General features: G+C 43.3%; 1 long non-coding RNA gene across 1 annotated transcript; it reads left to right on the top strand.

Moving 5' to 3' along the window:
- Positions 1-1046: 1046 nt before the first annotated feature.
- On the top strand, positions 1047-12632 carry LOC307201107. Its single transcript, XR_013832546.1, has 4 exons — positions 1047-2398; positions 6446-6569; positions 8811-9714; positions 11688-12632. It is a non-coding gene; the product is annotated as an uncharacterized lncRNA (long non-coding RNA).
- The last annotated feature ends 12908 nt before the right edge of the window (positions 12633-25540 follow it).

Below are 25540 nucleotides of genomic sequence, written 5' to 3' on the forward strand. Positions count from 1 at the left end.
GGCGGCGGCGGCGGCGGCGGCTCCTTCTTTTTCCTCCGCTCAACTCACCTGCAGCGCCGCCGTCCGTGCGGGACACCAGAGAGGCGGCGGCGGCGGCGGCGGCGGCGTCTGGCTCCTCTCGGGGCTGAGCAAATGAATGGGAGCGGGAGGGGAGAGAGAGAGGGGGGGGCGGCCGGCAGGACGGGCCGCCCCGCCCCGCCCCGCCCCGCGCCGAGCTGGAGCTGCCGGGAGCCAGGAAGGGAGCCGGAGGCAGAGCGGGCGGGGCGCGCGGAGGAAGACCCCTTGGCCGGGGGAGGGGGGGACGCGGGCTGGGGCGGCCGGCTCCTGCTTTGCTTGGTCTTGTCTCTGGCTCAGGAGCAGGTACTTTTTTTTGGGGGGGGGGGTTGAGCGGCTGTTTCGAGGCGGGGGGGGGGAAACGTCGTTGTGTCTGCTGTGGGGGTCCCCGCGGGATATGCCGAAAATGTGCCGGGATATGTGCGCGGGGAGCGGGAATGAGATGCTTGGATGCTGCTCCAGAGAATCAGCTGCTTGGTTGGGAACACCGGGAACTTTCATAGTTCCAGTTACAGATAGGTAGCCGTGTTGGTCTGCCATAGTCAAAAATAAATAAATAAATAAATAAAATAAAATATAAAAAATAAAAAATAAAAAAAATTAAAAATAAAAAAGGAATGAATTTTTTTTTATTTTGTTTTGACCGGGAACTTTGAAAGTGTTGGCTTCACCACCTGCCAAATCTTTTTCTCTCTCCTTCCCCTTTATAATTTTGGTTTTGTTCACCATCCAGCTTGATGAAAAAGCCCCCGGGAACAGCATTAAAGCTTCCCAGGACGACGACAACGATGATGATATTATTATTATTATTATTATTAAATTTATATACCACCCTTCAACTAACCTCTCCATTTCTGAAGGAAATCAGCCCTGAGTGCTCACTGGAAGGACAGATCCTGAAGCTGAGGCTCCAAGACTTTGGCCACCTCCTGAGAAAAGAAGACTCCCTGGAAAAGACCCTGATGTTGGGAAAGATGGAGGGCACAAGGAGAAGGGGACAACAGAGGACGAGATGGTGGGACAGTGTTCTCAAAGCTACCAGCATGAGTCTGACCAAACTGCGGGAGGCAGTGGAAGACAGGAGTGCCTGGCATGCTCTGGTCCAGGGGGTCATGAAGAGTCGGACATGACTAAACGACTAAACAACAACACCCTTCATCTGAAGATCACAAGGCCGTATAAAAACATAAAATGCATTACATAGTACAAACAAAACAATACCCCCCCCCCAATTTTCTGAGAGGAAATAAAAAAGAGCTCCCTAATGTGGGTTTTTGCATTTTTCATGGGGGTCCTAGCAACCTAAAAGATAACTATGCTTCAGGAACAAACATCCACATTTATTATTATCTGGAAAGACTTAATAAATATTATCAATATAATGAAGGCTTCCTTGTTTCCCCATTCCTCATCATCTTTAGACATCCATGCATTTTATTGAGTAATGTTAAGGATCAAGGTGGAGCCATTTATTATTTATTTATATATAACTAACTAACTATAGCTTGTCTCTTCCATCAATAGAATACATTGTAACAAAAATGGTAATTATATGTGATAACTAAACACCTCGCAAGTAGATAATGTCCGGCAGGGTTATCTGGCTGTTTGATTGTTTTTTAATATCCTGGCTGGCTCCTGTTACTTTAGCAGCACAAATTAGGATGTGAAGGTTTTCCCAGCACAGATACACATTTTCACTTGCTAATGCTAGCACATCAGGCTTCTGTTAAAGGCAGTTGCACAGAATCCAGCCAAGGCTGAACTCTTTTAAGTCTCATTTTAGTGCTTAACAGTCACATTGACAGTAATGAGATTTTTAGCCCAGTCTTTTGCATGCATGCTCAGAAGTACGGTAAGTCTCACTGACAACAGTAGAGCTTTCTTTCAAATGTGTGCATAGAAGTTGAGCCTTGAAAGAGCCTTAACTTTAGATGGATTATGTGCTTAATTATGCAGTATTATCTTAGCATGGTCCACAAAAACAATTTAATTAGAGTACTTGCTATAAACTGGCGTTAATTTTGTTAAGTAGAATTAAAGGCATTTAAAACCAAATTCTGATTCTTATTTTCATAATTCACAATCAAAAATGTGCAGTCATTCAGTAACAGTATCTGTCATCTGACATTTGACTCACCAAAAAGTAAGACGTTTTTGTTAGGTTAATATGTAATCAGGGTTGGGCAGAGGCTGGGAAAAGCTGGTGTTGATGTAATATATACTGTACCAAAGTTTTGCCTTTAATTATTTATTCAGCAGATCCCAGCAAAGCAGTAACTGATACTGAGGATCCGATTTTAATTCAGAGAATGAAATGAAATTCACAACACTTTAATTTCAGGTAAATCCACGGGGTATGTTTGCACTTAGTTGAATGCTTTAAAGCAAAAAGATGAAGCAGAAATGTGTTCATGTAGGAAATGTGAGAGCAGTGTTGCCAGCTGACTACCAGCCTGGCTTGCAGCTGCAAAAAACTCAGCAAGCAAAACTTTTCCTAGTGCAGAGACATTGACTCTTTCTCATGTCTGGCTGTAGTGAGAGGCATAGCACCCATGGTTGGCTGAAGCCTATATGAAAGCCACTGGTAGGGCAGTGAGTGATGGGCTTGGATGTGGTGAGCTCAGGTCCCCATTATTCAGTAGCGTAGCATGGGGGGCCATGGCCCCAGGTCAAAATTTCTGAGCATGGAGCCATGCCTGGGCTGGGCCTTCAGGGCTGGGGCACCCCCTCCTCCTCCTCGTGGCTGGCGAAGGGATGCCCACACGTGCCCCATCCCTGAGCCGAGAGGGAGGGGGAGGAGGGAGGGGCTGCCTTGATTAGATGCTGGCCAGCGAAGGGCCTGACCATTGCCCAGTCTACCAGGGATGCGCAACACTTACCCTGCCCCAGGCACTGGCAACCCATGCTATGCCCTGTCCTCACTTACCTATGTAACTCTGAGTATCCTTGAGGAAGCCTCCTCTCACAGCTTAACAGGGGTTGTTGTGAGATTAAAACATTGGCCTCAGCTCTGCAGAAGCAGCGTGGAAGGTACGTACATGTCCATGAGACCTTTCATGATACTCTAAATATATATTATGGTGGGGAGAGGAGAAGTTTCTATCCCATAGCAAATTGTGTTTAATGTTAGGATACTACCACACACATAGTGATTGTGGCATGCTCACACAGCTCTGATTCCCATTCAGCAACTGAGGGATCTTAGACTGTTTCCAGCAGAGGCTCCAACATCTGAGGACAATTGAGGTGGGGGGCTGTCACGTGTGTGATGTCAGGACATACAGAGGAGCTGGGGTTGAACCAAAAGTGATGGCAGCGTGGCTTCAATGGTCAGTGGTGCCAGTGGCTCCTCCCCCTCCCCCCCATGGGCCGGGGGGCTGCTTCCCTGCTCCTTGCCCTCCATGGCAGGAGGAAGAAGAAGAACCAGCCACTGAAGCTGTGCCATGCTCAGCTGGGTGTTTGGCCTCCTCTGCCCCATTTGAACATTGGGGAGGAGGGTTTGGCCCATAGGAGATGGTGCCCCTGGACTCCAGTACTTTACATATTAAAGCCTGGCATCAACTATTGCATACAATACACTTGTGAGGGGAGACAGATTTTGTGCTGGCCATCAGGCAATGTTTTCTTCCATCTGCCTCACCCTTCCCTCCAGTCTTAGGAGCCCTTCCCAGACCATGTGTACTATTATATTCTGATGGATCATTGAATATTACTTTGATATAAGTTGTTTATTTTAAAGTTAGGTTTTTATTGTGACTTTTTTGTACAGTATTGGATCAGATGGTTATCAGTTGTGTGATCTTTTTATATTTTGTTGTTTCTTCAGCTTGTAAACCACCTTGTGCATAGTAATATAGAAGGGAGGTGGTGTACCAGTTAAAAGTGAAATGAACAGAACAGAACTGAAAGCAAATCATAAAAAGGGAGGGAGAACCAAAAACGAACAAACTGCTTTATCTCACAACCTGCTGGGCCCACACTGGTGCTGTGGGGCAAAAGGTGGAAAGGGTTATGTTTTCTTTTTTAATGGTGGGGGAGAGTTTATCTTGCATTGGGTCCAGTGGGAGGGAAATAAACTACAGTGCAGTTTGTCTCCTGTTCTGGGGATGTGTTGGGTGAATGGGATGGTTGTGGGTCCACAGTGTCTCTTTCCGAACACTTCATTTTTGCCCTCTCCAGTGCTGAAGGGACACTGGCTGGTGAAAGGACACAGAGACAACGAAGGAGATCCTAACTTATACACTAGACTGCCTCCTATTTTCAGTGAAAATGGTTTTCTTGGGGTGTAATCCTATGGCAGGGGAGCTGGGGTTGATCTCCAAATGTAGTCTCTCTACCTAAAAGTGAGGAGTCACTGACTCCTCCATCCACTTAGCACAGTTTTTACAAAGAGTTTGAAAGAAAGGAGAGGGAGATTGAGACCAGCTCAGAATGTGGTCTATATCTCCCCCTAGTTTGGGCATCCTGGAGCATCACAATGGCTTTGGAGTCTTGAGATCCAGGCCATTTCCCAGTCCTCCCCCAACAGGATCATCTTTGGCCTTACCAGCATTGAGGGGCCACAGAATGACCATAAATTCCCCCCTCCACTTTCCGCTGATGGAACACCTTTCATCAGCACACAATCATCATTGGATTCTGCCCAATCAACAGTGCAGAGAAAGGACACCCTGGGCTGTTGTTTTTCACAGTGATTTTCTTCACACACACGCACCTGCTGTGCAGACAGGAAAACGACTGGAACAAACCTGAGCACTGATGCCATGCAGCTTTTGGTTCAGAAGCACTGCATATATAGAGTGACAGATACAAAACACATTTTTGCACCTCACACATAGAGCAATGGATTTGGTACAATCCTACTCTCTCTTTTCTAGTCTTATATATCGGTAACTGCTGGCACAGGTAGAAAAGCAGGGCAGGGTACAATCAGCACAGGGTGAATAAGCAACAGCCCAACTGATCTGCAAGTTTATGGGGCAATATTGGCACAAACCAGAATGCCACTAATAGAATTGCCCCATTCTGAACTAACAGTGCTAGCAAATCTAATATCGTGTCCAGAGAAGTTCTCAGAAATGAAAATAAAGCACTGGTACATTGTAGATGGTTAGAGGCTGGCAGTCTAAGAACATCTTTGTTTCAAGTGCCCCCAATTCATTTTAAATTCCCACTCAATGTCCTGTTTATCTCAGTGAATTAAATAGGAAGCCTCCCACAGCTTAGGGGTGGAAGGTACATTCTCTTTGGTTTTTCTCATGTCCAATTGCTTATGCATGCCTCAACTCTTTGTCAACTCATGTTTAAAAACACATCCCTTTGTCTGCTGGATCCAGTGAATGCACTTCTTGATTAAACTGTTCAACAAATGTAGTGTGAAGTAATTTTCTGTGAATATTTATTTAGCAACAGTGTCTTATACATTCCTTTATGATTTGTGAGATTTTTACAAGGTAGCTTATTATCCTATCTCTGCCTCTCTTTGTTCTTTTTCTCTCAACATCCACATTCTTTCAGAATTCTAGTTAAAGAAACAAATAATTTAGCAAGGACTCTATACTGAAACAGCAGAGTGGAATTTTAAAGCTCCCAAATGTCTGCACATTTTATATATTTGACATTAACATAATAAATGCTTTAAAACATGTTTTTGATGAACGATATAAAATGATTAATAAATTAATTGTAAGAGAAACAACACCCTAATTGACATCAATTAACACTGGAAGAACGCTTGCCACCAGTAGCTGCCTTGCCATGCCATGCACTCTCCTATCCCATAATCTCTCTAATGCTTGGGTCATGTATTAGACTAAACTTCTAGATAATAATCTAAAAGCAACAGTAGGCAAATGTGTTTATTCACTTTAGCTACAGTTAAGAAAGAATTGAACAAGTTTTCAAATACATCAAAATCAGACATAATATGATTCTACATGGTTGCTTTTCCTTTGAAGATATTGAGCATTAGTTGTTGCTAAAGGTCCAGCTTGATTACTTGTAATTTTACCCATACTTTTACCCTAAATAATAATGTCCTGCAGATCAGCAGGATTCATGATCTTCTCTTGCACAATTTGTCTGCCCACTGCCTTCCCACAGAACTGCTCTGTTCCGCTTGGCTAATGCATGCACATCTATCAGGCAGGAATCTTTCATGCCCATTGATCCTCAAGAGGATGGGATTGATTCCAAGTGTGGAGATCTTGATGACTTGGAAAAAGGCAGGGAAACTTTTTGGAATAAGCGTAAACAACAGCTGCCCACCACTCCCAACTCATTCGTTTCAGCAGGAATTGTTCCCGATTATTTATTATGCTTACTAACAACCAAAATCCAAAGAAAGAAAGATCATGAACACCTCCTATGTTTCTCTCTTGTGTTTCAGAATGGACCTTCTACTGCCCAATCACAGGTACACTAAAATTCAAGATTTCACCATTGGATCCTATAGTCAGCTTCAAGAAAGAACAAAAAATGGCTTCAGAATGAACCAGAAAGTCTCTTTGATAGTAAGTGTGTTGCAGTATAGATTCCGTTGTTGTTGCTGGCATCCATCTGTGTCAAGAGAAAATGGAGTGTTTCTCCAGGGGCGAAGTCAATCCGTTGTCTTGCAACAATCTTGTGTTATCTATGGCTAGAATGGAAAGGCCAGGGGAAAATGTTTAAAATGCTTATTGTCTATCTTGAGCTGGGAATGGCTTTACTTTCCTGCCTATATTTGACAATTCCATCACTACAGTCAGCTCACAGCTTGCATGGGGGCTGTTTTCCAGGAAATTGCATGTATAGTAAGAAAACCCCTTAAAGCACCTCCATGCCACCCCCCCTACCTTTCCAAAGCCTGTGTGCTGAGCAGGCCTTGCTTAACAGGCTCTGGCAGGCTCCCATGACATCTTGCGGGAGGATCCCACAGCCCAGTAAGCAAGTCTGAGAGCCCACCTTGCACACGTTTAACTTGTGCAGTATCAGCTGTCCAGCCGCTGAGTGTGTGAAGCTGCAATTGTACAAGTTAAATGTGCACCAGCTATGATTTGACTGTATTGATGTTGATCCATTGCCTAATGTTAGTAAATCCCAATTCCCATTCTTTATCCAACAAACCAACCCATCTATTTAAAATGTGGAGAAGCAGAGTTTTAAATAAGTGCACCAGATGTTAGAACAGAACAGACGTAAATTATGGGGGGGGGGAGGGAATCTACAGTTGTTTTCAAGGCTGCCAAATCCAAGCTTTCATCTCAGTTTATAAACCTAGCATTTTATCATCTCTGGCACATGCTGTGGTCATCCAGCCTCCTCCTGCTTTTGAAAATGTACATAGGCCTTGCAAACCCACACAGCCTTTCTGCTAGGACCTGCTGAAGATTCAGCACATGGGTTCTCTTATATATGCAGCTGTTTTTTAGTTCATGATTATAAGACACCAGTGGGCAACCTCTGGTCCACGGCCCAAATTTTGCTCTGCTGGGCTCTAATTTGGCCCATGAGGTCTCTCCCCAACCACACACACCTGCCCTACACCTAACGTCATATGCATTGTCAGGTGCAGAGCAGGTAAGCACACAGCTGCAAAGGAGAAATCAGGAGCCTTAAAATGCACCCATGGCAGATCCTTGACAAGTAGGGTTTTTACCTGTGACACCAAATGCAAGCTCTACTGGGATTGATTCCATTCTGGAGCTTCCAATATGAGGCTTGGTGTTGATCATCTAATATTAATAATCTTTTAAGCTTTGCAGAAGTCTGTTATTAACAGATAGCAAAGATAAACGAGCTTAAAACAGATCTCTGAGGTGGTAGAAGTAAACCCACAAAGCTCTTGAGAGAATTCCTGAAAGGCAGTGCAACTCCATTGCACACATTTGTCCAAATTTTGAAAGAAGCATGGGATTATGAGCAACTGGAGCTAAACAAATGTACAGAAAATAAAATTAATTAAAACTATTTATATTTATATCCTTCCTTTTCCCCAGAACTGGAGCTCAGGGTGGCTCACAAAAATGAAAACAAATGTGTAAAACACAGAAAGCTCTCTCTATGTTTGTGTGTGTGTGATTATAGTTAAAAAGGAATTAAACAGAATTAAAATAATATTAGAACAGATATATAAAATCTAGTAGAAAACAGCACCACACTATTAAAAGCACTTTCCTTAAAACAGTTCCCAAGAGCCTGTAGGAATAAAAGTCTTCACCTGCTGGTGGATGGGCAACAAGGAGGGAGCCAGCCCAGCCACTCTAGGGAGGAAGTTCCAAAGTTAACTGGGAGCCGCCACCAAGAAGGCCCTCCCCACGTCCCAACCTAATGTGCCTGTGGCGGTGGTGGGGCAGAGAGAGGCTTCCCCCCAAGATCTTGGAGCTTGGACAGGTTCATATGAAGGAATACGGTTGTTCAAAAATGTAGCAAATGAAGTTTGACTTTCATACCTCAACTGAAATGGCTTGCCTGTTTGTGTAGGTTGGTGGCTGGGGGAGGCTTTGTGGCAAGCCTGAACACACTCACACAGGTCTGCTTCTGTCACATAACATGCTTTGGAGGCATTTATGACCTAGCTAACTCTGTATCATGATGTCATCCTGCAGCTCATAGCTCAGGATTATGACATCAGTAATGAAGTTGGCAAATTCTTTGAAAGAGTTCAAGCCACCACTGGTTCCTTAGCCTGGTTCCTTATTTCATAGAATTACAGACTTGGAAGGGACTGCAAGTCCACGCCCTGCAATGCAGGAATCTTTCACCCAACATTGCAGGTGACCTATTTCATGTGGAGAGAAGCTATTCAAAGTTACTCAAGGGACCACACTAGAAGCTTGGAGGAATTATCTTTATCCTGAGCTCCATGAAAAGTTGTCATCTACCTGCCTGCATGCAGGAATATTATTACTGTGGAACGTATGGACCCTGTAGCACTGACAAAACTGAGAATTAGACATAGCGGGAAGGCAGGTAAGTGATAGTTCTGAAATTAATTCGGCATTAGTGGTTCAATCCCGAAAAAGATACTTGCGTTTTGGGGAAACACCCATCGGTATATTTTCATCCAAACATGATAGGACCTGGTGATCTCCCATATCCCCACCCAGACACTAGAGGCCTTGATTTAGGTCTCCTCCGGATCAGATCCTATACGGAAGGCTAAATTAGCCTCTGCCATATTCAGAGCAATCTTTTTCTCCTCAAAGCATTCTGGGCACTGCAGTTTGTTAACGGTTGCTGGGAAATTTAACTCTGCGAGGGGTAAACTACCATGTCCAGGGTTCTTGGAGGGAAAGAACGTGTTTTAAAACTGCTTCAGATATTTAGTGTGTTCACAGTTGTGGCAACCCCAGTGCTCCAGAATTCCCTTCCAAGAGAGGGCCATTTGTTTCCTTCCTACACAAACGTGTATAAAGCATTCTAGATTCAGCTAGGTAGCTGTGTTGGTCTGATGCAGTCAAAATAAATAAATAAAATGTTCAGTAGCACCTTAGAGACCAACTAAGTATCTGAAGAAGTGTGCATGCACACAAAAGCTTATACCCAGAACATACTTAGTTGGTCTCTAAGGTGCTACTGGACAATTTTTTTGTGTATAAAACATTTATTTTTCAGACAACCTTTAAAAATTAATTATTGCTATATCACAGACATATCCTATGCTCTGTATTGGTTTCTGTGGAGGGTTTCTTAGATGGGTGACACCTGGCTTGAGAGCAGTACATGTGAAAAGGATCTAGGAGTCTTGGTTGACCACAAACTTGACATGAGCCTACAGTGTGACGCGGCAGCTAAAAAAGCCAATGCAATTCTGGGCTGCATCAATAGGAGTATAGCATCTAGATCAAGGGAAGTAATAGTGCCACTGTATTCTGCTCTGGTCAGACCTCACCTGGAGTACTGTGTCCAGTTCTGGGCACCACAGTTCAAGAAGGACACTGACAAACTGGAACGTGTCCAGAGGAGGGCAACCAAAATGGTCAAAGGCCTGGAAACGAAGCCTTATGAGGAACGGCTAAGGGAGCTGGGCATGTTTAGCCTGGAGAAGAGGAGGTTAAGGGGTGATATGATAGCCATGTTCAAATATATAAAAGGATGTCACATAGAGGAGGGAGAAAGGTTGTTTTCTGCTGCTCCAGAGAAGTGGACACGGAGCAATGGTTCCAAACTACAAGAAAGAAGATTCCACCTAAACATTAGTGTCAGAGCTGCCCAAGGTCCCAGCTCACAGAGGACCAACGCCAGGTCGTCGTTATATACAAAAGTCTTTATTGAAGTTCAGTTTCCATTCCAAAGCCGTAGCGCGCAGCTCTACGTCTTAAACCCTAGACCGCCGAAGTTCCGTCTGAATCTCCTCCCCCCTGACACCAGTTTAAGATTCTAGCCCTGCTCCACCTCTTCCTCTGCTCTCTTCTCCTCTGGGTCCTCCTGTCCGCTGGGGCATTCCCCTTTCTGGACTCTTCTGACGCTGAGTCCCCTGACTCCTCCCCCTGTCTCCGGCGGGCTTTAGGACCCTGTTCCCAATCTTCGTTCTCTGCTGCCCTGCGTGCCTGTACTTTTGAACTTGGCTCTCGCGCCAACCCAGTGACCTTCCTCCTGACCGTTACACTGCTTCTGTCACTGCTTCCCTCTTCCGGGATGCTAGCTGGACCTGACCTCCCCTCCGTTGCCTGACTCTCCGATGGAGGCGTGGTCAGCCCTGACTCCTCTTCTCTCCCTGCTGGGGGAGACGCTACCCCCGATACCTGGGACTCTTCCCCCCCACTATGCTCAGGTGGGGAAGCTGGTCCTGATCTCCAACTGCTGCTCTGGGAGTCCCCGCTGGCCCCTTGCTTCTGGAGTATCCCCCTTGGGACCCCCCTTGCCCTGGCCACCGGCGCCCCCTTCTGTGAATCTTCCGATTCGCTGGAGAGGCTCATGGAATCTCTCAGGCCACTGTCATCTTCTCCTACGCTGCCCTCAGATTCTTCCCCTTCATTCTCCATCTCCCCTCTTCCCTGTGCTTCTGCTCCTGAGCCCCTGACAATTAGGAAGAACTTCCTGACAGTAAGAGCTGTTTGACAGTGGAATTTGCTGCCAAGGAGTGTGGTGGAGTCTCCTTCTTTGGAGGTCTTTAAGCAGAGGCTTGACAACCATATGTCAGGAGTGCTCTGATGGTGTTTCCTGCTTGGCAGGGGGTTGGACTCGATGGCCCTTGTGGTCTCTTCCAACTCTATGATTCTATGATTCTATGATATTGTCAGGGAACTGACATCAAAGCGAGAGGCGGTGGCCTTGGCTCCAGAGCGTTGCCGGAGAGGGAACAAGCAGGGGGGAAGGAATTCAGCGTGACACCAATAGAGAGGAGAGGGAGATGGAGGAATCGGTGTCAGGGCTCCAAGACCCTTCAACCGAAACTAGCGGAGAGAGCGCTGGCACGCCCCTGCCTTCCCCTTACTTGCGCAGACACGTTCCGCGCAGGGAACATAGGAGGAGACTTGGGGTCAAACAGCTTTTATGCTGGAAGAGATTCAAGGAACGCCCACTGACGGATTCTGCAAGTGACTAACAGGTCACGGAGGGCGAGCTCTAACCCTAAACATGGTTGAGCAAACAAGCTAACTAAACTGAAGGCAATTTACGCACAAGTAACCCCCTCACAACCATTACAGATATGATGGGCGGAATGGACTGGGAAAGCAGTTAAGTGGGCATTATGGACAGTCTCCAGTCCGTGGTGCAGTGGGGCTTGCTATTGCCAGGCCTGTTCCAGCATAAACACCTTTTTCATTTTCGCCTTTTAGAATGTTCTAAGTTCTAGGGCCAGAAGAGATCCTATCATTTCTGTTTTCAGGGAGAGAAAATAAGCTCCCTTAACCTGCAATATGTGCATCAGATCAAGAATTTACTGGTTCCCCCATCTTCTGGCTTGCTGGTCTAAAGTATTTATCTCGGTTTTGGTTGCTTTCATGTTCTCGTAGGATTTATAACCCATCTGAGAAATGCAGTAGACAAAGAACATTCCATTTGGGGAAGAGAGGAACAGCTTGTCAGACACCCACAAAGATGTTATGAGAGGATTAATCCCAGTCCCCCAATTTCTCAGAAGAGCATGCATGAAATCTAGCAATGTGTGTGGGGTCCTGGCAAAGCAGAGGGCTCTGTGAATGTTGGCTCTTACACTAGGCAAAACATTTTTGAGTTATGAGGTTTTTTTTTAACCTACTTCTAAGGCTTCTCATTTTGAAATGTCATTTTAACTGATCTGCAGTAGATCAAGAGGCTCATAATATGCAGGTAAGATGAACAATGGCTGTAAGAGAGGCCAACATATGATGTTCACTCGGTACTTGGCAGATGTTTAAGTGGTACATAGGAGTGGATGGTAGGAAATTGTTGCAATATCCTTCCATCTCAAAAGTCTAAATGTCTTCTTAAAATCGTTTTGTCCTTTTTTAAACAAGTGAACCAACCCAACAACAGTTTTAGGGCATCTATCCAACCTCAACTCTATACTACTGCCCCCCACAATTTACTAAAACCTTGCATGGAAGCAGGAACTTAATGTTAAGCTCTCCCCTATCCTGTTTCCCCTTGTTTTCATTTTCATTTAAACCACTGTACAGTGGTACCTCGGGTTAAGTACTTAATTCATTCCGGAGGTCCGTTCTTATCCTGAAACTGTTCTTAACCTGAAGCACCACTTTAGCTAATGGGGCCTCCCGCTGCTGCTGCGCCGCCGGAGCAGGATTTCTGTTCTCATCCTGAAGCAAAGTTCTTAACCTGAAGCACTATTTCTGGGTTAGCGGAGTCTGTAACCTGAAGCGTATGTAACCTGAAGTATATGTAACCTGAAGTACCACTGTATAAACCAATAACTTGCCTATTGACCACTAGTAATGAACCATATTTTGTAGATATTACCGCAAATTTATTGTGCTATTTTTGTGATGTGCAAACGACACCACAAAAGACTTGGTCTGTTTATTTGCATTATTTACTATTCCTATCATCCCTGTTTATAAAACCCAATAAAAAGTTGTTGTTTAAAAAATGTTAAGTTCTACCTACTTCTGGCTTTCTATCCTAGATCTTTTTCTCTGCTATTCTTAGAGCTATTCTTACTAAATACACTGTTGGGTATTTTCAGGCCTTTCTCCAGCTGCATGTCAGAGAAGACAAGATGTGGCTCGGTGGCTCCATGTTCTGACTCTTAGGAACATGAGAAGCTGCCTTGTCCTGAGTCAGGCCCATCCGGCCATTGAGCTCAGTATGGTCTACACTGACTGGCAGCATCTCTGCAGGGTTGCAGCAGGAGATGTTGGGGGTTGAATGTGGGACCTTCTGCAATGCAAAGCAGATGCCCTCCCACTGAGCTATGACCCTTCCTCTATTTTCTGCAAAGAGAGAAGACTCAATAAAGATCAGTTTCATATACTGTGAGGTTGTCTATACTTTCCTACCCTTTCATATAATTCCTCATACAAACACTTCTGCAAATTTCTAAGCAAGGAGTGGAAAAAGGTAGAAAATGTATGGAACAATTACTTGTTCCCAGTTTCTGAAATTATTTCTGTATTAACGTATTTTTTATTAAAGATTTCTTGGTTTACAAAAGTATGTGCAATGTCTATTTTTTCAAATTACATTTTCTACAGATCAATTTCATTTGTTGAGACATTAGTGTTACACTAGAAAGAAAAGGGAGAAAGAGGTGGGGGGTCCATGGGGTGTAGGGGTGGCAATGTTTCTATTTTACTTAATGTATGTGTGGGGTTTTGTGTAAGCATCGCTTGTGTGGGTTCTCATTACTATTCGCTTATGTTCCTTTGGTGGTGAGAGCGGTTGGGGCTGGCCTAGGGTGCGATTGCTTCTTTGTGATTGGCTGTGGTGAACTTTGTTTTCATGTGTGAGTAGGGTGGGTGGGGGTTTTTGAATCAGGTTAGCCATATTGATTTGTATGCTGTCAGTGGATTCTTGTCATTGTCTTGTTGGGCTGTGTATGTGATAAAAGGGAGCCATACAGGGGTGAAGGCGTCTTCTTCCATTTGTCCCCGTGTCAATTTCAGTTTATTGGTCAATTTTTCTAATAAGGATGTTTCCCATACTATCTGGTACCATTGCTCCATGCTTACTCCTGACAGGTCTCTCCAGTGTCTGGCTATGATGTTTTTGGCTGCTGAGAGGAGGTAGGTTATGAGCTCTTTGTGATCCTCGTCGGTGCATGTTGACAGTTAGGGTTCTGTACTGTATTTGTAAAAAGATAGCTGCTGTTATATATTCAGTGGTCTGCGTTTGCCTGAACTTGAGTTTGGACTAAGGAATCTGAGCCCACGTTCTGATTCGATACATGATATCCAATCACAGAACATTTCAGGATTCGGGCCACTGCCATTGGCTCTTAAACTCTGAGTTATGATTCGTAGCTTGGGAGTTTAGACAGCCAATCATGTTGAGAGTGGGAGTGGCTCAGGCCTTCAGAAATGTATATAAGCAGTTGCTTTGCCTCTGTTGTCTAGTTTTGTTAGTTCAATAAAGGTTCTTGCCGTTATCACTGTGTCTTGCTTCGTGGGAACTTACGTACACTTCAGCTGCCATTTCGCTTTTGCAGCTATTTTTGCATAGGCCTGCACTAACTATGCTGCTCCCTGCCTTTGGCTCTCACAGCTAAACCTCCCAACCAAAACCTTTGCAACCATCAAATCTATTTCCGTGGTCAGTGGGAGGGAAAAGGAAAGAGTTCTTAGAAAACTCCCAGAAAGAAAAACAGAGTTAACTGAAAATTGACCATTTAACCCAAAATATATCTACAAATGTCATAAGCATTTGTAGAAGAATAAAAAGAAAATTTCAAACAGCTGGTGAGAAGTGCAGTAATTGAAACTATTAATCCTATTACTTTAGAACAGAAAGGATGCCCTCCTACAGATAACTTATATTTTGGGGAGGGGGAGGTTGTGAGCAATCACCTATCACGTAAGGATGAATGCAGCCATCCTACACCTTGTCCAATGTGTACCTAACATCTAAGGAGCACTAATCTATATTCTGCCCTTGAGTTGTCATGAATAGCTATTTTAAGTCAGAGTTCATTTTTTCTGTTTTAAGGATCATTCCAGTCGCAATGTTCCATGAGTATTGTACTCACATCCTCATCCGGCAGGTCATCAGGAAACATTGCTAAGACTTTGGAAAATTGTTGAAATCTCTTATCTCCACTATTAGGACAGAACTAAGGGCTCTGTTTAAGAAGAGATCACCAGAAAGTCTATATGAAGCACAACCTCTCATTTCCTGTTGTATTAATAACATGAGAAGCAAGGGAGGAAGCTGGCTTGGCTGTGGTCCATTTAAAACAACATGCCCACAACCATATCACTGCAACACATTCTCTCAAGGTATGGACATTGTGAGACGATTGCTTAAATGAATGGTGTGCCATTTTCCTGCAACCAGCGGCGTTAATGAGGGTTCAGATTTTGCTCTTATATATTCTCTAGTGTATGTTGTTGTCAGAAGTTTCTGCACATTGTTTAATGTGGCCAAGCAAGTGCAGCACTGAGTGTGCATCTAAACCTTAATGTTGTTCTGGACCCTATAATTAACCCCTTTCACAGGTGTGGGTGAGAAATGAGAAGAGAGCCACAGACAAGAGCTGTGTTCCAAAAGAGATGGAGCCCAGCTCAAAGTGGGTGAGGCCAAAAGCATTCACAGCCACACTGAACATGCATGCAGTAACCAGTAAGATATAGCAATACATAGTGTCTCCACCTTTTAAAAGTTTCAATCTATTTAAATTGTTAAATATTGAATTATTATTAAAGTCTATTTACGTTATTGATTATAAGGAGGGCCCATCTACTGACTGTGTAATTGCCTCACATTATCAGCTGCCATCATTAGAAATTTCTGTTCCAGAAATCCTTGAGCAGACTGGTATTTCACTTAGCTAGAGAGACAAAGCAGCAGGACTTTCTTCAAAGTAGCCATGCTTAGGATCACAGTGTTTTTTATTCTGTCCCTAAGTTTCTGGAACTGATTAACATTTTTCTATACATTCTCATGGCTTAAAAGCAACTTGAGGAAGCTGGAAAAGTTATAACGCTGTCCCAAGATTATCTCAGCTACTTTTTCCAGCTGGGATAGAGCACTCCTTCTTTTCTCTTTTAGTGCCAAAAAAGGAAAACATTTGGATATCCAGATCACTGTTAATTTAAAGGACATCGGCTCAAGTGATCAGTGCTAATCTACTCATGATTTATGGCAGCCAAAAATAGCTTCTATCTTTTGCCATGAGAAACTATATCTCTTAAGAATAGGGTGGTTTTTTGTGTTTTTTTTTTTTTTTTTTTTTACTCAAATTAAATCCCTGGTAGGGATGTTCACGAGCTGACATGCCTTTTGTAAGCTCAGGGACTGATCAAATTGGGTACTTTCCTCCTAAGTCCAACTGAAACCAATGGAATCTGTAGTGGGTTTAAATACTTTTTTGCTCCGTTTTGATCTATTGGTAGACTTAAAATAGGAATAATAATGAGGAATGCAAAACACCAATGCACAAGCAAAGCAGATGTTCTTCTGAAGTGTGTCTTTATCAACAGAACAAAAGGAAGCAGGTGATGAAAGACTGACCCTATTGTAAAGCATCAACTACTAATCATTATAATTATAATTAAAATAATTATAATTATTATAATTATTATTATTTACATTTTATGGAGCTTTAAATTTGATTACATTAACAGGAACTAAACCCCCCCCCATACGCAATCCACCCTCCCCACACTCTGTTTCTCTCTCCCAATAGTAACCAATAAAACCCAACAGCATACAGAGCTGCAGGCCACACAAAAGCAATTTTTAATAAAAACCAAGAAGCTCTAAATAACTTGTCCAATGGTTTCCAATCAGATAAAAACAGTTTCATACTTTACCATCAGATGAAGCAACTCTTCGTCATGTGAGGCAGCGTTATTGCTTTCCATCTCTGTGGAATCACGCATTTGACCATTTCAGGACCCAGAGTTTGTGTGGCCCATTCCAGGTTCCCATTCTGATGGTAAACAGCCCAGAACCAGATGGAGAGCCGAAAGGTAAGTCATTCTTCAGCCGTCCACTTCATTACAATTTCCTAGGAACACATTTTCTCCTTCCTTAGTGTAAAAGGTGGTCAAACATAAAGGTTTCTGAACTGAAAAATAAGGGCAATTCCCAGTTTATCATATAATATATAGACTGTTCTCACCCATGCTTATATAGGAGACAGGTTTCAACTTTTCACCCATGTCACACATATGAATACTGCAATCCTTTGCTCATTTACGTGGGAGTAAGTGTGATTGGAGGGACGCGGGTGGCGCTGTGGGTAAAACCTCAGTGCCTAGGACTTGCCGATCGTATGGTCGGCGGTTTGAATCCCCGCGGCGGGGTGAGCTCCTGTCGTTCGGTCCCAGCTCCTGCCCACCTAGCAGTTCGAAAGCACCCCTAAGTGCAAGTAGATAAATAGGGACTGCTTTATAGCGGGAAGGTAAACGGCGTTTCCGTGTGCTGCGCTGGTGCTGGCTCACCAGCTGCAGCTTCGTCACACTGGCCACGTGACCCGGAAGTGTCTTCGGACGGCGCCGGCTAACGGCCTCTAGAGCGAGATGAGCATGCAACCCTAGAGTCGGACACGACTGGCCCGTACGGGCAGGGGTACCTTTACCTTTTAAGTGTGATTGGAGTCAATGGGCCTTCGAAGTAGGCATGTATAAAATTGCACTGCATGAGAATAAAGTCAATATAAGCCTTATATCAGCCACCCTGCAAATCACTCCTGTATCAAACGCCTGATTAATGGGCCAAAGGTCTCCCATTTGCAAGCCTGTCCTCTTTGTAGACACAATGAAGCAATTGTTTGCATACTAATTAATCAATTTCTAGTCCTTAGGTGTGCTAGGTAGTTGTGTTACCCACCTGTGCTTCAGTTACAGTGTCAAATTTAAGTCAACAAGCTCACTTAATCTTTTTTGCTTCCTGTCTGCTACAGAGGAGGACAACTGGGTTTCACCTTGCAATCCAACACCGCTGAAAAGGTTGCATTTTCAGGTACAGTAAATGAGCTTTGCTTTAGTAATAATTCTTCCAGTTCTCACCTGGGTTCAGACGGTAGAAGTGATTGAAGGAGGTGGGCTCTCTCCCTATCTATTTATACCTCCTATGCATTTTTCCATTCCTTTTATGGAAAGAAGCCAGAAAAACCTTTCCGCTTTGTCTGGTTCGATAATCAACTCAATTTAGCACAAAACAATGACTTGAGCCTGAAACGCCAAGTAGAAGTCATGCTTCTTGAGGCCACATGAAATACAACAGGAAGCATTAACATTCCTGCTGAGGGAAATCACCACGATTCACAGACTTTTGAAGATAAATCTAGGGCTTGTCTAGTCCAGTTTATAACAGGATAACAGCTGTCTTTGGGGAGTGGATGTTAAAGCCGCTCTCTGGGACAGAAGTGCCTGGTAAGAGGCTGCTGTTTGCTTCCAGACACCTGACATGAGTCATTTGGATAAACAAAACCTTTTCACATTGCAAAAGTTGGAACTGAACAGCACCTGCTACTGCACTCCCGTCTCACGGCAGATGAAGCAAAACCAACGAGAGGCTATAGAAATAGAAAAAACACAATGATCCAGTTGTTGCACCTAAAACAATTTTTTTCTGAATTTGGAGGGAAGGGGACTAAGCTATTAGCCACAAGATTAAGAAAGAAAAGAAATAAAACTATCATAACTGCATTAAGACTAAAATGGGAAATGAGATCTTCTCCACAAAACACATGTGAAGAGTTAAAAAAAAAAATTTCCTGTTTGTTCCATTCAAAATCCCCTCCTTCAGAAATGATAAAAAAAAATCTTAGTCCAATAAAAATACCAACTGTAAAGGACACAGAGGTAAAACATATGGAAACAGCAGTTACAGAAGAAGAAATAATAGAAGTAAGAAAAAACCTAAAGGTGGGAAAGTCTCCCGGCCCAGACAGACGTTCTTCACTATTCTATAAAACATTTAAAGATCTAATAATTCCACATATGACTAAATTGTACAATGACATCTTAGCTGGCGACTCGATGCCAGAAGCTCAAGAACTGTACTAACATGTAAATATCATTCTCTGGTGGAATCTTATAGCCCAATTTCTCTACTTAATCTTGACTATAAAATCTTTACAACATTAATGGTTGTAAACAAAAGCATTATTGGCAAATACCTCCCACCTGGACCAAGCAGGTTTTGTTCCAGGATGCAAAATTACAGACCCAGTTAGAAAATTACTGAACTTAATATACCACAGCAAGCAGAAAACGTCAACATTAGCCTGTCTATCATTAGATATATTTAAAGCATTTGATTGTGTAAAACCCAGTTATTTAATTAAAGTGATAAAAAAAGTTTGTATTTGGCCCAAAATTCATTGGATTATTAGAGAACATTTATGGCACGACATTTGCCACAATTAGGATAAATAATATAGACTCACAAAAACGTCAAAATGACTGTGGGACAAAGCAAGGCTGCCCACTGTCACCTTTATTATTCGCCATAATCTTGGAACCCTTGGTGATTAGACTGTGCCAAATTCTGGCAGGAAAGGACATAATCAATGAAAAAGAATATATCCCGGGACTGTATGCAGATGTTATTGTTTCACACACATCAGATCCAATCAACACCGGAAAACTGTTTTTAATATTCTTCTTCTTCTTCTTTTATTAATGATTTTCAATTTTATACATTTCAATAATTTTACAATCATTTTAACATTTCAAAACTTGACTTCCTTCCCCCTTTCTGCAATTACTGGTAAATTTAAGGAACTGCAGAAAGAGGGGGAAGGAAGTCAATGTTAAAATGATTGTAAAATTATTGAAATGTCTAAAATAGAAATTCATTAATATAGCAGCAGCAGCAACAGCAGCAACAGCAACAGCAACAGCAACAACAACAACAACAACAACAACAACAACAACAGTTTTCCTGTGTTGATTGGATCTGATGTGATATATTTTTAATATTTTATTTTAGTATAATAAATAGTTTAATATTTAACATTTTCTGCATATCCAAATTATATTAATTTACTCATTTATTCATCTACTTTCAATATATACTCTTCTAAAACTGCAGGTTGTTACAATAATCCTGCCAATGTTCTTATCTGTTTACAGTTTATTTGTAAATATTAAATAAACCATTTCCATTCTTTTATAAAATGTTTGTTATCTTGATCTTATTTTTTCTGTAAGTTTTGCCATTTCTGCATATTCCATAAGTTTTTGTATCCATTCTTCTTTCACTGGGAGTTCTTCTTCTTTCCATTTTTGGGCAAGTAACATTCATGTCGCTGTAGTTGCATACATGAATAAATTCCTATACAGTTTGGGTAGTTCTGTCCCTATTATCCCCAAAAGGAAGGCTTCTGGTTTTTTTACAAACGTTATTTTAAACATCTTTTTCAATTCATTATATATCATTTCCCAGTAAGCTTTAACCTTACTACAAAACCACCACATATGATAGAACCTTCTTTCTCTTTATGTTTCCAACACTTACTTGATTATGATTTATACATTTTTGCCAATTTACTCAGTGTTGTGTATCATCAGTATATCTTTTTCATATACAGTAATTTTCTTTTAGACCATAGCACGCTGTAAATTTTATATCCATATTCCACAATCATTCTCATGCTTCCATATCTATATTATGACCAATATCTATTACCCAATGGATCATCAAAGATTTTACTTGCTCATCCTTTGTCTCCCATTTCAATAATATCTTATACATTTTAGGCAGCACTTTTACAACAACAGAAAACTGTTGTCTGGAATTGAAGAACTCCAATATTTCTTAAAGTAAATTTTCAAAAATCAGAAGTAATGTTCTTTCATACCCCCCCCCCAGCTTCAAAAAACCTTCTCTAAAATGTTACAAATCCCAATAGCTTAGAAGTTTCAGCTGCTCAGGTGTTCTGATTAAAGGTAAAGGTAAAGGTACCCCTGCCCGTACGGGCCAGTCTTGACAGACTCTGGGGTTGTGCGCCCATCTCACTTAAGAGGCCAGGGGCCAGCGCTGTCCGGAGACACTTCTGGGTCACGTGGCCAGCGTGACATCGCTGCTCTGGCAAGCCAGAGCCGCACACGGAAACGCCGTTTACCTTCCCGCTGGTAAGCGGTCCCTATTTATCTACTTGCACCCGGAGGTGCTTTCGAACTGCTAGGTTGGCAGGCGCTGGGACCGAGCAGCGGGAGCGCACCCCGCCGCGGGGATTCGAACCGCCGACCTGACGATCGGCAAGTCCTAGGCGCTGAGGCTTTTACCCACAGCGCCACCCGCGTCCCTGATTACTCACTTACTGATTACGTGTTCTGATTACTCACAGTTTAAATAAGTTGTATCAGACAAATTATGGCAAAGTATGGAAAACAATAAACACAGATATGTGGCGCTTGGGAAAAATGAAACTTTCTATTATGGACCGACTGGCCACAACCAAAATAGTTATTGTTCCAAAGTTATTATTTTTATTCCAAACCCTACCAATGTGGATCCCACCAGCCCACATGTACAAATGGCAAAGAAAAATTAATAAATTCATATTTCAATCAGATAGAATGTGCATTAAAAAATATCTGCTGTATCAGCACCCAATTCCTCTTTTAAAAGATAATTTAAATTCCCTACACAGATTCAAAACCCTATTTACTCACACAACTTTTAAAATTTGGACAAAATGGGCAAAGCTCTTTGTCCTGGGCACATCATAATGCCAATACACTTTCACCCAATCTTTACAAATAAATATAAAACCTGTAACATAGAAGGGTGGAAGGAAAAGCAATTATACTACCTGAAAGATTTTTACAAAAATGGAAGGCCACTTACTATTAATGAGATACAAACCCAGTTGGGAAATCCTCAAATAACGTGGCTATTAGGACATTTCTAATAAACTCTAAGATTAAAACTGAAGCCACAAGACAATTAACGTCATACGGAAAAATAATAGTAGAAGAAAATATAGCAATGAAAAGATTAATATCATCCCTGTATAAATCAACTATAGAGGCATATTTTCCTCCCTAGAATAATATGCGAGAATGGTGGGAATCAAATTGGGATTTAGAAATTGAGGAAGAGGCATGGATTGGACTGTGGATCAAAGCCCCGTTTAAATCTTTTTTGGCAATGACAAGAGAGAGAGCCCTCAAAATTGCACATGGCTGGTATTTAACACCTAGATGTCTAGCTTGAATAAAACCCAACAGCTCTCCTATGTTTTGGAGAGGGTGTCCCACTACTGGAACATAGAGACATATGTGCTGGGAGTATTCAAAAATAGAAAAATCATGGGGAAATGTCTTTGCAGATATATCTTTGATTACAATGCAGACAGTTCCGATGTCCCCAGGACTGGCACTGCTTAATTTGTACAGTCAGGACTTACCAAGAATTAGAAATAAAGCTCTTATAACCCATTTATCGACTGTGGCAAGAACAACCATAGCCAGAACATGGAAAACATTGCAACTGTTGTCCGTGGATAAGTGGTATGAAGCAGTCTGGCAGACAGCTTTGTTGGAAAAGCTAACATGGAAACTGCGAGTAGCAAGAGGCCAAAAGAAAATATCCACTCACTGGGTATGCTCTTAGCTAAGCTTACCCAGGGGCAAGAGTGCCAGCTTGGCCCTGTGACTGTTGGGGCCATGGGTGCCATGCAGCCGGACTTTGAGGGGTGCTCAGGCACCCAGGGCCCCAAAGAGCCAGCACCTATGCCCAAGGGTCTTTGGTGAGGTCTATTATCAAACACATTTTGAAAGTCCTAAATACGCTATTTCAACTTTATTACCACTCTCCATGTGTTTGTTGACACTCTCACAGAACTCTAATAGGTTTGTGAGGCAGGACTTGGCCTTGCAGAAACCATGCTGGCTCTGCCGCCCTGTAGTCAGGTAAAAGTGGTGGGGGTTGCGTAGGCCCTGGTTCCAAGTTCCTTACTGTGGCCCTTCTGAGGTGCCTCCCTTGCCTGCTCCCCAAATGGGTATGTGTGCTGCCACTTGCGCCGAGTGCACAGGAATGTGCTGGCTGATGCTGGTAGCATGAGGTATTTGTGGCAAGAAATACATTTTTTAGGTAAGGTGTAAGGAGAAGAGAGGGAAGTGGGTGGCACTGTGGGTTAAACCACAGAGCCTAGGGCTTGCCGATCAGAAGGTCGGTGCTTCGAATCCCCGCAATGAGGTGAGCTCCTGTTGCTCAGTCCCTGCTCCAGCCAACCTAGCAGTTCGAAAGCACGTCAAAGTGCAAGTAGATAAATAGGTACCGCTCTGGCGGGAAGGTAAACGGCGTTTCCATGACCTGCTCTGGTTTGCCAGAAGCGGCTTAGTCATGTTGGCCACCTGACCCGGAAGTTGTACGCCGGCTCCCTCAGCCAATAAAGCGAGATGAGCGCCACAACCCCAGAGTCGTCCTCGACTGGACCTAATGGTCAGGGGTCCCTTTACCCTTTACTAAGGAGAAGAGAAGAAGTGGCAGCATGTGATGGAAGCTGAGGAGCGGTGGCACAAGCTTGGGAACCCCAAGGGAAGAAGGCTCAGGGACCACTCACTGTGGTTGGAGGGAAAAGGGGGGACAGTGTGGGAGGGGGAATTGTTGGAAGCAGAAGAGGTAACAGGGTTTAGTGAGCTGGAAGAGGCCATGGAAGAGAGCAGTTCAGACATCGAGGCTGAAGCGGAAGCTGGAGAGGAGGGGGGGCCAAGAGGCAGAGTTGAGACAAGCTGCTGAAGAAGCCAGAAAGTCTGCCCCTCCTGCTGCGACCAGGCCCACCCCCGCCCCCCAGTCTCTCAGAACAGAGAGGAATGAAGAGGGCAGGACAAAGAGGTAAAAGGTGACAGAGCCTCAGATTGAGGAGTGTTAGAGTGTGATAGGAAGGCAGGAACCTTCCATCCCTGGAATTGCCTCATTGGGGCAATAACTACTGGGAAATGTTGCTATGATCACTAGGACTGCATTGCTTTGGTTTCTTGAATAAAGAGTTAACTTCACTAACATAGGTGTTTTTATTGCTGACCTACTCCTGACTCTGGCTCCCAACACAGCACAACCCCCAGCCACCTTGAAGCACCTGGCCTGGGACTTTCACAAGCCTGTCAGTGTCTTTGCTCAGAATGACAGTGTGCACAGGAGGAGATGGGTTGTGTGCTACGTTCTCCCTCCACCTCTGCAGCTGCATGTTTCCCAAAGCCGGTCTTTTGCCATTGCTGAAAACATGATTAAAATCTCTTTGTTGTCCCATGGCTCTTTTCTAGCTCAGAGCAATGTATTTAGAATGTTTGCTTAAAAGCTGAACATAACTTTATTAGTGAAGCTTTTCTGTCAAGGCTGCTGTAATTTGCAAAACACAACTGTGTCCCAGTTGGCTTTAGTTTCAGGAATGGGTTGCACCAGGTACGCTCCTTTGTCTGCATCTTTTAAGAAGCCCAACACATGCTCAAGGAACACCATGGCGTGTTCTTACCCTAATTTCACCCTTCCTGATTGCTCATCATCCTTGTTTTCCTTCCAGTCGCCTCTCTCCCCGCTCCCTCCTCCTCCTCTAACCTCATTGTTTTGCCCAGCTAGCTATTGTGTCAAGTTTCCTTGGTTGCGGTAGGCAATACTACAGAATGTGCACACCAAAGCCCAGCTGCGTCTTGCATTCCTCGGCAGCATTATAACCCCACTGCCCTTGTTGTTGAAAAGACTGCAAGCCTGGGACGCTCTCTTAGCTGTGCTCCCAAGTGTTGCCTTTGGACAGGACCAGGGTCACAAGGTTGCTGGTCCTAAACCTGCTGTCACTGTAATGGAATAAAGTGGTCATCATTCTCATTTTTACATTGGCTTCTAATTACGGATGACATCATTCACAAAGAATCCCACAGAATAATGCAATGCGGGAGGGGAACTCACACATAGGGAAACAGGAAGCAGGATTTCAGAATGGAAAAAGCAAACGAGACCCTTTGAATGGCTTGCTCAAATTAAGACTGTGAGGCGATTTTGTGCACATTTAGGGTGTGCATGTTAAACTGCATCCCACAAACTACTTTCTCCGTAGTAATCTGCTGGGGGCCACATGTCCACAATCAGCCTTGAAAGCACACTATCAATCCATCTGTGCTATGCTAATTGGCCTGTTGTATTTATGCTACTTCCACTCAGATATCCAACTAAATGAGGGCTTACAGTAAGCAGTCTACAAACTCAAACCAGAGTTAGTTTGTGTTCTAAATGTGCAACAAGCAAGCCATCATGTCAGCTCCAAATTCACTCCCACCTTTGGAGGTGAAGGGATGGCTGTAATTAAGCTTTGCTAATTCAGACATAATTCTGAACCATGGTTTGCAAACCATTCAAACCACTATTCTGCTTTTCCAGACATTGACATGCATAGATTTATTAAGCCAGACGTCATACCAAACCATACCTAAGCTTCTTTAGCTATGAA

This window comes from Podarcis cretensis (genome assembly GCF_951804945.1).
Source record: "Podarcis cretensis genome assembly, chromosome: 13".
Lineage (NCBI taxonomy): Eukaryota > Metazoa > Chordata > Lepidosauria > Squamata > Lacertidae > Podarcis > Podarcis cretensis.